We start from the raw sequence: 14,915 nt of genomic DNA, 5'->3' as shown, positions 1-14,915 counted from the left end.
AAAAAAAATGTTCTAGCATTCATCTTATTTTGGTCTGTTTTGTATATCCAATTATTACAATTGCATACAGCAATTAACTCACCACATTTCAAATTTGTAGTTATATCATCAGTGACTAGGTACCATAAGCACAAACGAGAGCAAAATGGTATTATAAAATCGCAAAGGAGAATCATATAGGATATACATTCCTTTGTTCCTCATCCTATATATGTGAATGGGGGAATTAATATAGGTTGACATAATGGTAGGGATCTTGGCACTTTAATACATAACAGTAAATGAAGGAGTGTAATTGAACAATTGCCAATCTTGTGTTCAGTCATTACTGACTTGAGGTTTTATTTTTAAATGTTTATTCATGTTTGAAGGAGAGAGTGTGGTAGGGGAGGAGCAGAGAGAGGGGAACAGAGGATCCAAGGCAGGCTCTGTGCTGACAGCAGTGAGCCTGATGTGGTTCATGAACCATGAGATCATGACCTGAGCCAAAGTCAGCCACTCAACCCACTGAGCCACCCAGGAGCCCTACTGACTTGAGGTTTTAATTCAATGGACATTTGTTTTGTTCTAAATAGGAGTGTTTACAAATCTTTGACAGAATAGCAGAGAAGCATGCAGAGTGGGGAAACCGTATTGTAATTATTATTAATAAACACACTATAATTAATATAGCCTCTGAAGTATTTTTACCTAAATTTTGAAAGGATCCTGTGATTGGGATAACTGGATATGATAAAGAATAAAATTGGACCCTTATTTCACACCATGTATAAAAATTAACTCAAAATGGATTACTGACCTGAATCTTCATGACCTTGGATTATGCAATTGTTTCTAGACGTAACCTAAAAGCACAAGTGATAAAAGGAAAAACAGATAAATTGGATTTCATTGAAAAAAAATTTTTTTAAGTTTATTTATTTGAGAGAGACAGAGACAACGTGAATAGGGGAGGGGCAGAGAGAGATGGAGAGAGGGAAAATCCCAAGCAAGCTCTGCACTACCAGCACAGAGTCCAACGCCGGGCTGGAAATCAAGAAACCATGAGATCATGACCTGAGCCGAAACCAACAGTCAGATGTTTAATGGACTGAGCTGCCCAGGCACCCCAAGCTTAAAAACTTTTTAATTGTAACTATGTGAGATGATATGTTAATTAGCTTAATTGCAGTAATCATTTCACAGTCTATATGTATACCAAATCATCATGTTGTACACTTAAATATATACAGTTTAAAATATATAAATTACAAGATTAAAAGCTTTTTGCTTCAATGGACACTGTTGAGAAAGTGAAAAGGCAACCCACAGAATGGGAGAAATTGCAAGTCATATATCCAATAAGGGACTTGTACCCAGAATACATAAAGAATTCTTATACCTCAACAATAAAAAGACAACCCAGTTTAAACATGGGCAAAGATTTGGATAGGCATTTCTCCAAAGAAGATATATAAATGTCCAATAGCACTTGAAAAACTAAACATCATTAGTCATACAGCAATGCAAATCAAAACCCTAATGAGACACTACTTCACACCCATTGGGATGGCTATAATCAAAATGACAGACAATGACAAGTGTTGTCAAGGTTATGGAAAAACTGGAACCCTCATACATTGCCAATGGTAATGTAAAATGGTGCAATGCTTTGGAAATAGTTTGATAGTTCTTCAAAATGTTAAATATAGAGACACTATAGGAGTCAGCAATTCCACTCCTGCTGAACTCATTCCCAGTTATATCCCATGAAAAAATGAAAACAAATCCACACAAGTTCATAATAACCAAAAAGTGGAAACAACCAAAATGTGCATCAACTGATAAATGGATAAACAAAATGTGGTATGCCCATATAATTTTATATTATTTGACCATAAAATGGAATTAAGTATCCATACATGTTATAACATGGATGAACCTTGAAAACCTTATGCTAAGTGAAAGAAGCCAGACACAAAAGACCACATATTATATTTTCAATTTGCATGAAATGTCCATAATAGGCAAATCCATAAAGAAGGTGATTAGTGGTTACCAGGACCTGGGGGAAGGGGTAATGGAGACTGCTAATGGATATTGGGTTTCTTTTTGGAGTGATGGAAACATTTTGGAACTGGATAGCAATGATAGTTGCAAAACTGAATATACCAAAACCCTGGAGTTGCAGCCTTTAAAATGGTGAATTTCATGGTTTGTGAGGTAGGTATATGGAATATCCACACTTTAAGGTAAAGAAACAATGGTTCAAAAATGCTGAGGACTTTATTAGACTAATGGTTCTCAAAATGTGGTTTGCAAATCAGCAGCATCAAAATCACCTGGAAGCTTGTTAGCAATGCACATTCTCAGGTTACTCCCCAGGTCAAAGGAGTCAGAACTTTCGGAGGAGGAGCTCAGCAATCTGCGTTTTAACAAGCTCTGCAGGTAATTCTGATGACACTCAGGATTGAGAGTCACTGGGTTAGTTATAGCTTTAAAGCCTTATTGCCCTCCTGGTCACTAGATGTATAGCCTTTGGCAAGTTTCTTGACCTTTCAGTGCCTCAAATTATTCATCCAGAGAAATTGTTCTTCACAGGGTTATTATGAGGATAAATGTTTAAACACAAGTAACTTGCTTGGAAGAGAGTTTGCCACTCAGTGAGCTGAGTACTCAATAAGAATCAGCTTCTGTTATGTAACAGTACTGAGCTGATATAGGAAACAAATGTAGATCCCCTCACTTGGGGAAACTGAGTCACAGATATAAGTTTTCTAGTAGCCACATAAAAAAAAGTAAAAAGAAATGATAAATTAATAACATATGTTATTTAACTCAATATGTTAAAAATATTAGCATTTCAATATGTAATCAACACAAAGTTTTTGGATAGCTTACACTTTCTTTTTCAAACAGCCATCAAAATCCAGTGTGTTTTATACTTAGAGCACGTCTCAATCTGAACTAGCCACATTTCAATTGCTCAGTAGTTACCCGTGGCTGGTGGCTGGTATACTGGACAACACAGCTCTTACTCAAATGCTATGCTAAAAAAAATTCAGCAAGTAGTCTTTGAGGATATTCAAAGAGTGGAATGATGAGGTGGGGACAAGCATAGAGCATCCTTTACTAACATATTCCATCTTAAAAGGTGATGTTGGGTTGCAGATGAGCTTTGAATCCATGTCCTCAATTGCATATTATTACACAGGAATTATCTGGTGAACTGCCTGAGAAGATTTTTTTTTTAAGCTTTAATTCACTTTATTTTTCTTACAGCTGAAGCCTGGGTCCTCTGCATGGAGACTCTGGTGTGGATCTTTACAAGATGGTCAGTAAATTCCTGATAAGGAGACTTGGTGAACACAGTCTCTTTCCAGAGGTCAGGGGTAGGTCTTGGAAATGGCATCAAAAGTGGCCTTGGCAAGGTTGCCCAGGGTGGCAGTGCAGCCCCTCGCTGAGGTATAGCAGTCCATACCGGCCATCATCAGTAGCTTCTTGGGCACAGGGGCTGAGACAATGCCAGTGCCTCGAGGGGCAAGGATGAGGCACACCAGCACAGACCCACAGTGGTCATGGGACAGTGTGGGGCTTGCTGATCTTGTTCCCTGAGTAGCCTCCTTGCACAAGGACAATGGAAAGCTTGGCCACGATGATGGCCCCACAGATGGCAGTGGCTACCTCCTCAGAGCAGTTAACACCCAGACCGATATGTCCATTGTAATCTCTGATAGCAACAAATGCCCTGAACCTGATCAGCTGGCCAGCATGGGTCTGCTTTTGCACAGGTATAATCTTCAATACCTCATCCTTGAGGGATGCCCCCAGGAAAAAGTCAATGATTGATGGGCAGGGAGAAGACAGAGATTTCCTCCAGGGAATTGATCTTCATGTCCTTGACCAGGTAGCCCAGCTTGGTAATGGGGACCCATTCCTTGTCCTCCTTGAGGAGAATCTTACTGGAATAACATAGTAGACTGCAGACCTTTGTGTATTGTTTGTTCTTGTTCATTCTTGTATCCATAGAATCTAGAAAACTTGCTAGGCACATTGCAGGCACTCATCACACTTTTTTTCAATTAATGAATGAACATTGAAAGTGATTTTCTAACTTAACTTTTAATTTTATTACAATTTTTTTTTCAAATATCTGAAAACATCTAATAATTCCTTTCATATTGTCTTTACTTCTCAAAAGCAAAATCCACTTTTTGTCTTCTAAATTGATTTATGCTTTTCCTTATGTTTAAATATTTATCAAGTCCCTAGTAAAGATTAGATTTCAAGAACATGAGCCTGTAACAGAATTGCCAATATTAAGGGTTTATTTTCTGTGACAGAAGACATAGTTCATATATGTGTAAATATCGTACAAAGATCACAAATGCAATTTTGTTTGGATTTTTTTATTTCTGGTCTAAGAATAAATGGAAGCAAATATCCAGAGTTTCAATATTGATGAGTCTTCCTCATTCTCAGTAGCAGTAATTATAGGACATACTTTTACATTAAGGGCCCACATCCCTGGATAATGCTGACATTAGTAAAACTTACACACTTAAGTAACCTGCAGAAACACTATTGACATATGGGTGGAATGGTTTCCTAGGAAATTTGATACCTGGAATGAATTAGTTTCTTACTGAGTTCCTAGAATCCTAGAAGCAAGATATTGTGGGTAGTTAACTCAGATGGAGTAAAAGACAAGGTCGTGTTAACAACCTAGGCTTCCTTGACTCACTCTATGGTTTTCTTTATGCTCACTCCCCTCCAGCCACACTAGCCTCCTTCCCGTTCCGCAGACACACCAGGTTTGCTCTGACTTTCCTCCTATACTTAATGTTCTTCCCCCAAAATTCACCTGGCTACCTCCTTTCACTTCCAGTTTTGCTCAGATGTCTCTCCTCCATGAGTTCTACCCCAGTTGCATTATTAAATACAGTCACCTGCTGGGATTCCACCCCCTGTCCCTCATCTTTTTACCCCACTTAGCATTCATTACTTCTTATGATACACCATCCTGTGTTGTTTATTGTTCATTGTGCTAGAATGTAAGTTTCACAAGAACAGAGATCTTGTCTGTTTTGTTCACTGATGTACCCTACCCTAGAGTAGTGATTGGCTTACAGCAGGCACTCCACAAATCTTTGTTGAATGAATAGTTCACTCATAGACCAGATTCTTTAATTTCTTTTCCTTTTCACTTTTTAAGCCTGCTCTAGTATTAAGATCAGCTGGAAGGTTTTGCAAGCCTAACTGTGAAGCTGAACTCTCCCAGCCTTCTAGTTGGGCTTGCTCCCTGAAGGGTCCTGTCTCTGGAATTCATTTCTCTGGGCAGGTTGCCAGGAGTCTGAATTTGTCGTCTTTGGTGTATGATGCAAGATTTAGGGTTTTTGTTTTTCTTTTTGGAGGGGCGTGTTTCAATTTTGGCTAACTTTATTGTTTTGTCTGGAGTTTTATTCTTGTGTTGAGTTTTGTTTGTCTGGGTTGATCAAGCAATTTAGCAACTATTCTTCACAGAGCTATGGGATACTAGAAATTAGAGCTGAAAAAGACCTCATGGTTGATCCAGTCCATCCCCCTTGCCATTGAAGTCTTGCTCTGCACAATACAATGTCCACGGCTTTGTTCAATGAGGTTTTAAATGTCCTCAGAGATTCCTTTGGGCACCCACTCAACTAACCTAATACTCTCAACAACTAACAAAAATTCCTAGTGTATGTCTAAACTCTCCCTTTCTATTTTCATTTTATTTCTATGTGTCCAAGATGTCAAGCCTTTTCTCTTGTGGGATTTTATATCTTTCAAAGAAGTGTGGACTTATATTTCTGCTATATCAGTTCTTTAGCCAACTATGCATGCATTCCTACCTTCATTCTCTTCAATTTTGGTTTTGCTTAGTGAATTCTTTCAAACTCCTTACCTTTTTATTTAGTATGTGTAGTTTTACTAGTCATCCATTGAATGACTGTAACATAATGCTTTTCCTTCTGAAACCTTAAGACAAAGCACTGCCATCTACCATATGGAATTGCAAATATATCCAATTTGCTGCCATAATCAACCTAGGGTGTTTTTATTTTATTCATCAGACTATTAAACAAGTTCTATGCAATGCTCTTCCCTTGACTTTAAAATTTTGATGATAATTGTGTAATATCAGACATCTCACTTAAGCCCTTTGTACTTTTGTTTTTCCATCTGCAAAAGGAGAGAATATTGGCTTCAGCCTGCTTTGCTGTAATCTTATGAAAATAAAGATGTTATATTAGGGCTAAAGAGAGATCTTTCAGAGATAAAAACCTTTCACTTCCTAGCTTTCAGAATCACATGGAATAAATTATTGTCAATACTATGAAGTTCAAATGGCACTCTTTTTTTTCTGGTTTATAGTAATTTATGCTAGATCAATGCAGCTCAAACTAATTGTAGTAAAGGGCAGCTTTCAAAAATTTTCAAATGCCATGGACTGATTTTTTCAAAATACAAAATCACAGGGTTCAATGAAATAGGAAGAGTCAGTTTTTATATTTATCTTTTCCCAAATGGGCAATGGTTCATGGACCCTACTTTTAGTAGCCCTAACCATCATTGTCCTCACTTTCAGATAAGAATACTTTATAAATATTTCTCTTATGAAGATTAACATAGTACTTGCTTTTACCTTTCAGCTTGTTTTCTGCTTCACTTGAAAATCAACTTTTAGAAAAAAGAGCCAATTAATCATTTCCCCAAAATATTTGGTTACATGTTTCCCATTTATTTATCTTCACTTTTTTTGAAGTGTAATAATCCCTAATTTATTTCATAAAATCAAATCTGAGTGAAAACTGTATTTATGAAAGAAAAATACATCTCTTGGAGTTTACACCAAGTCAGCATCTTATAGGATAGTCTCTTGGTCACACAATGCCAGTTGCTTCACTGCTCAAACTGTCACTAGTCTCTAGCAATCCTGACCACGGCCAGGGCAACACTGTTGACAGCAGAAAACCACCAGTCCAAGAAGGTAAAAAACAATATCGCTTATTCCACTTTGTCTGGCACTCTGCCATCAACCTGCACTTTTTGGATTTAAGACGCAGATTATATGTCACCAATAACTGGAGTAGCTATTACATAAGCTGGTTATAAGATGCCATGTGCTTTCAACCGGCATCTTTTATAGTTTGGGCATAACAAAAATTTAGTTTTAGCACTCTTTTCTGAAATAGGCTTCTCTTATTTTTAGTGGGTTTTAATTACTTTGAGAGGGAATTAAATAAAAATATACTGAAATATCATTTCTCCAGGGAATTAAAAAAATAAAGTTTATGGGAAAACATGAAATGTAAGGAAATATTAAATATAGTAAACTGCACAAATGTAACATAAGTTACACATTGGGCTTTTTATGATCTAAAAATCTATTCCAAGAAAAAGAAAAAATGAAACTTGAAGACTTATGAGCTTGTTTCAAAAAATACTAAAAATAAGTTCCAGCTGGTGTGAGAACATGGTAAAGGTATAACATGGTACTAGGGTAAATAATAGCACAGGATGGGTGAGGCATTGGCAGAGGAAAACTTTAAATGCATAACATTTTATACTGCTTTTTAAAGGAATTTTTACAAAAGTAAGAAAGCATATATACACACATCAACAGCAGAGAAAATGTATTGAAACAATATATCAGATATGTTTTCTTTACATAAGAGAAAGCACAAGGCCAATATGGATTAATCACTAATGAATTTAATAAAGTGAACAAATTATTAGCTCCTAAAGCTAGTTATTTTATTTTCTAATGTTTCAATGTTCCAGATGTTTCATAAAAATAGTTTTTATTATTTAAAATGATTTATGAAGCTAGAATGCCCAACTTTTATTTCTGTGTTAAAATTTAAGAGTTAAAAACCGTTAACAAACAGAATTTGCAGTTCAGTTAGCAGTCACTGAATGTGAAAAGAGTTCTTAAAATGCTCCTCTTTAGAGCCATTCTTGTTCCCATAGAAACCAATGTGAGATCCTGGAAAACAAGGTAAGTTCTAAAATAATCACCATTATAAATACCCATTATATAAATGTAAATACAGGCAATTGAAATGATTTAGATGATTTTGAAATTGCATATCATTTCCCAAACCATAATGATTCCTTCAGAGTGGTTCTTGTCTGTCATATAAATACAGCATTTACAAAATTTTTAAAATTCTTATGATTTACTTGTGAGACCATAATCGCCTTTTCAAACAAGACTTCGGCATGCAAATATCGATTTTTGAACATGTATTTTGGTGCAAGATGAGTATTTTGGCTGGGCTTTTCCTTTGGGTAGATTAAGTACTTACCATTATTAGTATTTGGATTTTATATAACCACTTCTTTATTCATTATTAATTGCCCTACAATGAGATCTAGATATTTTAGAGTTATTTTGCAATTATAAGTTTTCACATTTTTATTTATCCAAGCATTTTGTCATGTTAAAAGAACCAAGAAATCTTCTTTTATTGGGATTGTAATTCTTTCCAAAGTCCAGAACCAATCATTGAGTATAGATAATAATATTAATAAAGATGTGTGAGTTGCTCACAGATATATATCCCTCTAGGAGATAAGCTTCCTAATGTTTAAGGAGCAAGAAAATTTCAGAGGTAAAGTTCCATTAGTAAGAAGTAAGCATTTTAATTTAGTATGGCTGTTGAAGGAGTTCTGGATATGCTACCCCAAAACATGCCACTTTGGTATAGTGATTATTTTGAGGTGAAGGCACTTGGAAAACAACAAATGCAGGGAGAGGCTTTCTCTGAACTTCCCTCAGCTTCATAAAAAAAGAGCCTTCAAAAGTAATTCAATTGTCATAAATTCCCTCCCTGGGATTGACTCCTACCATTGGGAGGAGACCAGAAGTCAACACCACAGCCAGACAAACTTTGTCACAAACTATTATATCTCCCATCTATTCTTCTAACGGCCCATTCATTTTCCCTAAAAATAATTTACTGTCCCCTAAGTTGCCTATATCCTCTCCTTCCTCTGTTAAAGATGGCATATAAGTTCTCAAATCTCACCACTTCTTTGAGTATTCACTTTTTTTCCCTCTGTGATGTCCTAATAAACATAATATTAAAAATTAATAAATTACCTTTTCTCCTGTTAATCTACCTGTTGTCAATTCATTTTATAGACTCAGCTATTGAACCTAGTAGAAGAGTGAAAGTCTTTTCTCCCCTACACTGTTAAAGGAGCCACAAGTTATAGACTAGTCATGCAATGTTGTTAGCTGGATCAATGTTCAGAAACTCGGATATTTTCTCTTCCATTTCATCTAACCCTTGCTTCTTAAAACTTAGTGTCCAGAACAGCAATCTGAAAGCTTGTTAAAAATGTAGAATTTCAGGGGCACCTGGGTGGCTCAGTCAGTTAAGCATCCAACTCTTGATTTCGGCTCAGGTCATGATCTCACAGTTTATGAGTTTGAGCCCTGCCTCAGGCTCTGCCCTGACAGTGTGGAGCCTGCTTGGGATTCTCTCTCTCCCTCTCTCTGCTCATGCGCTCGCTCTCTCTCTCTCTCTCTCTCTCTCTCTCTCCCTCTCAAAATAAATACATAAATAAAACTTAAAAAAATTGTTTTAAAGATGTAGAATTTCAGGCCCTAGGTAGACTGATTCAAAAGCTGCATTTTAATGAGGTCACCAGTGGTCTGAATGCACATTAAAGTTTAGAAACACAGCTAGTCTCAAATATTTGCTCCAAACAAATTTTTGCTTTATTCCAGTTGGACTGATGGAAGCTACTAGGATATAAACTCTGAGAGGGGAGGGACTGTGTCTGCATGTGGCATCTGTCCATCATGTAGGTTTAGAATAAAATCCATAAACAACGTTAAGTAATTTTGAGAAAAGAGAATGAAAAAATATCCCTTTATTTCACAAATGACATATTTTCAAATTTTATCTTTTTAAAAGGAAATGTTCTTATATTTCATTTTGTTTTTACCCACTCCCCACAAATCAAACCATTAAACATATATCATGTGCAAAAATCAACTCAAAGTAAATGGAATATTGAAATGTAAGACCTGAAGTTGTAAAACTCCTAGGAGAAAACATAGGGAAGAGCTTCAAGACATTAGTCTAGGCACTAATTTCTTGGACATGATACCAAAAGCACAAGCAACAAAAGCAAAAATAAACTAGTGGGACTAAATTAAACTAAAAAATTCTGCACAGGGAAATAAACAATCAAGTGAAAAGGCAACTTACAGAATGGGAGAAAATATGTGCAAACTATAATGTAACTAATAAAGGTAATAAAGGGTTAATCTCCAAAATACATATGGAACTCCTACAATTCAATAGCAAACAAACAAACAACCCAATTAAAAAATGGGCAAAGAATTTCAATAGACATTTCTCCAAAGAAAACATACAAATAACTAATAGGTATCTGAAAAGATACTCAACATCCTGAATCATCAAGGAAATGCAAAAAACAAAACAAAACAAAACAAACAAACAAAAAAACCTGCAATGAGATATCGCCTCACATTTGTCAGGATGGCTATAATAATAGTAATAATAAAAATAATAACAACAACATATATTGGCAAGGATATGGAGAACCGTAACCCTTACATACTGTTTTTGGGAACGTAAAATGGTGTAGCCACTATAGGACACAGTATGAAGATTTCCCAAAAATTACGAGTAGAACTACTATATGAACCAGCAATCCCAATTCTGGGAATTTATTCAAAAGAACTGAAATCAGGATCTCAAAATGATATCTGGATTCCCATGTTTACTCTGCAGCATTATTCACAATAGCCAAGATACAGAAACAACCTAAATTCCCATTGACAGATAAATGGATAGAATATTACTCAGCCTTAAAAAAAGAAAGAAATTCTGACATATTAAACAACATGGATGAACCTGGAGGACATTATAATAATAAAATAAGACACTCACAGAAGGACAAATATTGCCCTTACATGATTCCACTTACATGAGGTATATAAAATAGTCAAACTCGTAAAAACAGAAAATAGAAAGGTGATTTCCAGGGGCTGGGAGGAGAGGGCAATGGGGGAATTGCTGTTAAATGGCTATAAAGTTCAGTTATACAAAATGAGTAAGTTCTAGAGATCCTCTGTATAGCATCATGCCTATAGTTAACAGTAATGTATTATGTGTTCAAAATGTAAGAGGGTAGGGGTACCTGGGTGGCTCTGTTAAGCATTTGACTTTGGCTCAGGTCAGGATCTCACGGTTTGTGGGTTCAAACCCTATGTCAGGCTCTGTGCTGACAGCTCAAAGCCTGGAACCTGCTTTGGATTCTGTCTCTCACTCTCTCCCTGCCCCTCCCCACTCACTCTCTGACTCTGTCTCTCTCTCAAAAATAAATAATAAAAATGTAAAAAGGTAGATATATTAAGTGCTCTTACCACAATTAAAAAAAAAAATAGATCACAGCAGGGTTTAGAGCTAGCTGCACATGTTCAGAGTCTGACTTCATAATTATAGTTCACTTTTCTTAAAGACCTTAAAGATCTGTTTCAGGGGAAAGTGAATAAAATTTAAAAGTCCAGAAAGAATGAAAATGTGAACATGGAGCTATAGATTTATATGAAATAAGAGATGTTCTATAAACTATATCCCAAACACTTTCTAAATCTCATCCTTTCTACATTTCCCCTGCTTTATTTCCATTGCTGAAAATTACATATGGTTTAGTTTACCCTACCCTTTCAAATTTTCTCCTAACAGAGTTACACCTACATTTACCACAATTTATGTAAACTCTGTTGATGGTGTTGATAGTTGTCTAAATGTTGTGACCTGGTGTGTAGAGAAGGGTCCTAAAAGTGTGCTTACAGATTTAATTTCATCTAGGACCTGTCCCTCGGAGACTGAGAGAAAAGCTGAAACAAATAATTGTGTTCTGGATGTTAGAAAGGGCAGATAAAAAGATAGATAAGACATAGGAAAAGTTCAGTACTTCTTGATGACAAGCATGGATGCTGTTGGAAATAAACTCTTGAGGAGTTTTATGCATTGCTAGAGGGCAGAAATCAGCATTATCATTCTCTTTTCTACTTCAAACTATTACTGTTTACTGCCTATTTACCACATGCCTTCTGAGTGTTTTACATGAAATAGTTCATTTAATCCTTGTAACAACCTCACAGGGAAAGTAATTATTCCTCCCATTTCAAATCTAAAAAATTGAGGTCCAAGAGGGAAAGTAATTTTCTAGGGCCCCTCAGCTGGTAAGTAGCAGAGTGTGAGTCGGGTAGAGTGACTCTAGAACCAAAGCTTTTTACATACCCTGAAAGGATGTCTTACAAACTTGATATGTAGACGTGCCTCTTCGGTCTTCATGGCTGGCTAATTAGCTGTGACCCCCTGAAGAAAAAATGAAGGTGCATTTGAAATCATTCCTTCCTCCAGCTATCACTCACTTAGCACTCACCATTTCTTCCTGGATAGAGACAGATACAGAAAGGTCAATCTTGCAGAATCCATTCTGCCTCATTAACTAAATGGTCACTCTATAGCAAACTTAAGGATTCAGGTATTTGTGGTATAACTAAAACTATGTAGATCCCAAACGGAACTTTGGGGGGGGGGGGAGGATTTGCCAGAGACAAATGGAATCATCTACTAAAAAATCTGCTGCTAGCTTGATTTCTTCTGAAGTTAAATATAATCAACCAATTACAGATATGATATGTAAAGGCATAGTTTTGACTATAAACAATGCTTCTCTCTAACATTGTGGCGGGTTTCCTAGCCATATACAGCTAAGTCAACATTAAGATTTTATTTTATTTCTTCATTCTACCTCTTTGCCTTCTGCACTTCTGTCTACATTTACATCTTTGTTATTTTCCTATATATGTGTATGTTCAGCAGTGTAGAAATGGTTCCAGGGGTTCCTGTGTCAACTGTCTGCCTCTCTACACACTGAGATGCTTTTTTTCTTATCCTTTTAAAAGCCCTTAGGAAATACAAATCAAAACCACACTGAGCTACCACCTTACACCAGTGAGGGTGGCTAAAATTAACAACTCAGGGAACAACTGATGCTGGCGAGGATGTGGAGAAACAAATGCAAACTGTTGGTGGGAATGCAAACTGGTGCAGCCGCTCTGGAAAACGTGTGGAGGTTCCTCAAAAAATTAAAAATAGACCTACCCTATGACCCAGCAATAGCACTACTAGGAATTTATCCAAAGGATACAGGAGTGTTGATTCATAGGGGCACGTGTACCCCAATGTTTACAGCAGCACTTTCAACAATAGCCAAATTATGGAAAAAGCCTAAATGTCCACCAACTGATGAATGGATAAAGAAGACATGGTATATATATATATATATATATATATATATATATATATATATATACACAATGGAATACTACTTGGCAATAAGAATGAAATCATGCATTTGCAGCAATGTGGATGGAACTGGAAGGTATTACGCTGGGTGAAATAAGTCAGAGAAGGACAGCTATCATATGTTTTCACTCTATGTGGATCTTGAGAAACTTAACAGAAGACCATGGGGGAAGGGAAGGAGAAAAAAAAAAGTTACAAGCAAGGAGGGAGGGAGGCAAACCATGAGAGACTCTTAAACACAGAGAACAAACTAAGGATTAATGGGGGGAGGTAGGAGAGAGGGGAAAATGGGTGATGGGCCTTGAGGAAGGCACTTGGTGGGATGAGCACTGGGTGTTGCATGTAAGCGATGAACTATAGGAATCTACCCCAAAAACCAAGAGCATACTTTACACACTATATGTTAGCCAATTTGACAGTAAATTATATTCAAAAATAAAATAAAAAGCCCTTAGAATACAATAGCTCCGTCACTTCTTAGCACTGTGACTTTGGCCATATTACAACTTCTCTGTGCCTCAGTTCCCTCAAGTATTAAATGTATTTCATTCGTACTCAATACACAGAAAAGGCTTGGCACGGTGACCGATACAAAGTAAACACTAAATACATGTTAGCTATTGTTAACTTGTGGAGGAACTGACTTCTTCCTTGGAAGGAAGGGAAGGAAACAGAACCCACATTTATAGACTTTTACGGTTGGTATAGAGGGTCTGAGATATTTAAAATTTAAGTCCCTTATTTAATAAGAGCTAACATGTATTTATCAATTATCACATGCCAGGTATTGTGCTATGCCCATTATATATATCTATAATGTACATGTATATCTATATAGAGATAGATACAGTCATTTAATCTTTGTTATCTCTTCAAATCACTAAAATATATTTTGGAGAAATTAAGCAATTTGCCTAAACCCCCTATTTAGTAGGAAATGAGCCTAGATTTATATGCTGGTTCATCAAATATGTATTCTTATGCACTTAAGTTAGCAAAGCAATAATGTCTCTTACACTTTAATAGCTATCATTTTCCAGAGTTTTTCCATGTGCCATGACCATTTAAGTGAGAAGTTGCTCATTGTGGAATGTGCCACATGATTAAAATAAGTTTTCTCAGTGGTTCCAACATTCTGGACTTAACAGATCAAAAATTGAAAAAAATTTTTTTTAATTTTTTTTAACGTTTATTTATTTTTGAGACAGGGAGAGACAGCATGAATGGGGGAGGGTCACAGAGAGAGGGAGACACAGAATCTGAAACAGGCTCCAGGCTCTGAGCTGTCAGCACAGAGCCTGACGCGGGGCTCGAACTCACGGACCGCGAGATCATGACCTGAGCCGAAGTCGGACGCCTAACCGACTGAGCCACCCAGGAGCCCCTCAAAAATTGAAAATTTAACATAAAATTGTTATTTGTAAATTATTCCTTTACATTAAATATATTCAGCTTTAGGGGGGAAATCACTATATTGCTATTGATTTTTTCTTTTTCTAAGAATTCATACAAACATCAATTATATATCAAATAAATTAAATAATA

The 14,915-nt window shown here is 36.3% G+C and overlaps 1 long non-coding RNA gene and 1 pseudogene across 2 annotated transcripts in view; both read right to left on the bottom strand.

Annotated features, from left to right (window-relative positions):
• Nucleotides 1–3,061: 3,061 nt before the first annotated feature.
• On the bottom strand, nt 3,062–4,107 carry LOC144615277 (small ribosomal subunit protein uS5 pseudogene; annotated as a pseudogene).
• A 93-nt stretch (nt 4,108–4,200) lies between these two features.
• Nucleotides 4,201–14,915, bottom strand: part of LOC132679199 (uncharacterized) — a 12,718-nt gene continuing 2,003 nt past the window's right edge. The window contains exons 2-3 of one of the 2 annotated variants that reach the window (XR_013553715.2): nt 12,297–12,450; nt 4,201–7,990 (exon numbers count right to left, since the gene is read on the bottom strand). This is a non-coding gene — a long non-coding RNA (uncharacterized LOC132679199). The remainder of the gene's footprint in view (nt 7,991–12,296; nt 12,451–14,915) is intronic. The other variant, XR_013553718.2, reaches the window with a different exon arrangement.

This window comes from Panthera onca, chromosome A2 (assembly GCF_046562875.1).
Source record: "Panthera onca isolate mPanOnc1 chromosome A2, mPanOnc1 haplotype 2, whole genome shotgun sequence".
Classification (NCBI taxonomy): domain Eukaryota; kingdom Metazoa; phylum Chordata; class Mammalia; order Carnivora; family Felidae; genus Panthera; species Panthera onca.
Note: the sequence above shows the minus strand (reverse complement) of the source record. Positions and strands in the feature narration are given on the sequence as shown.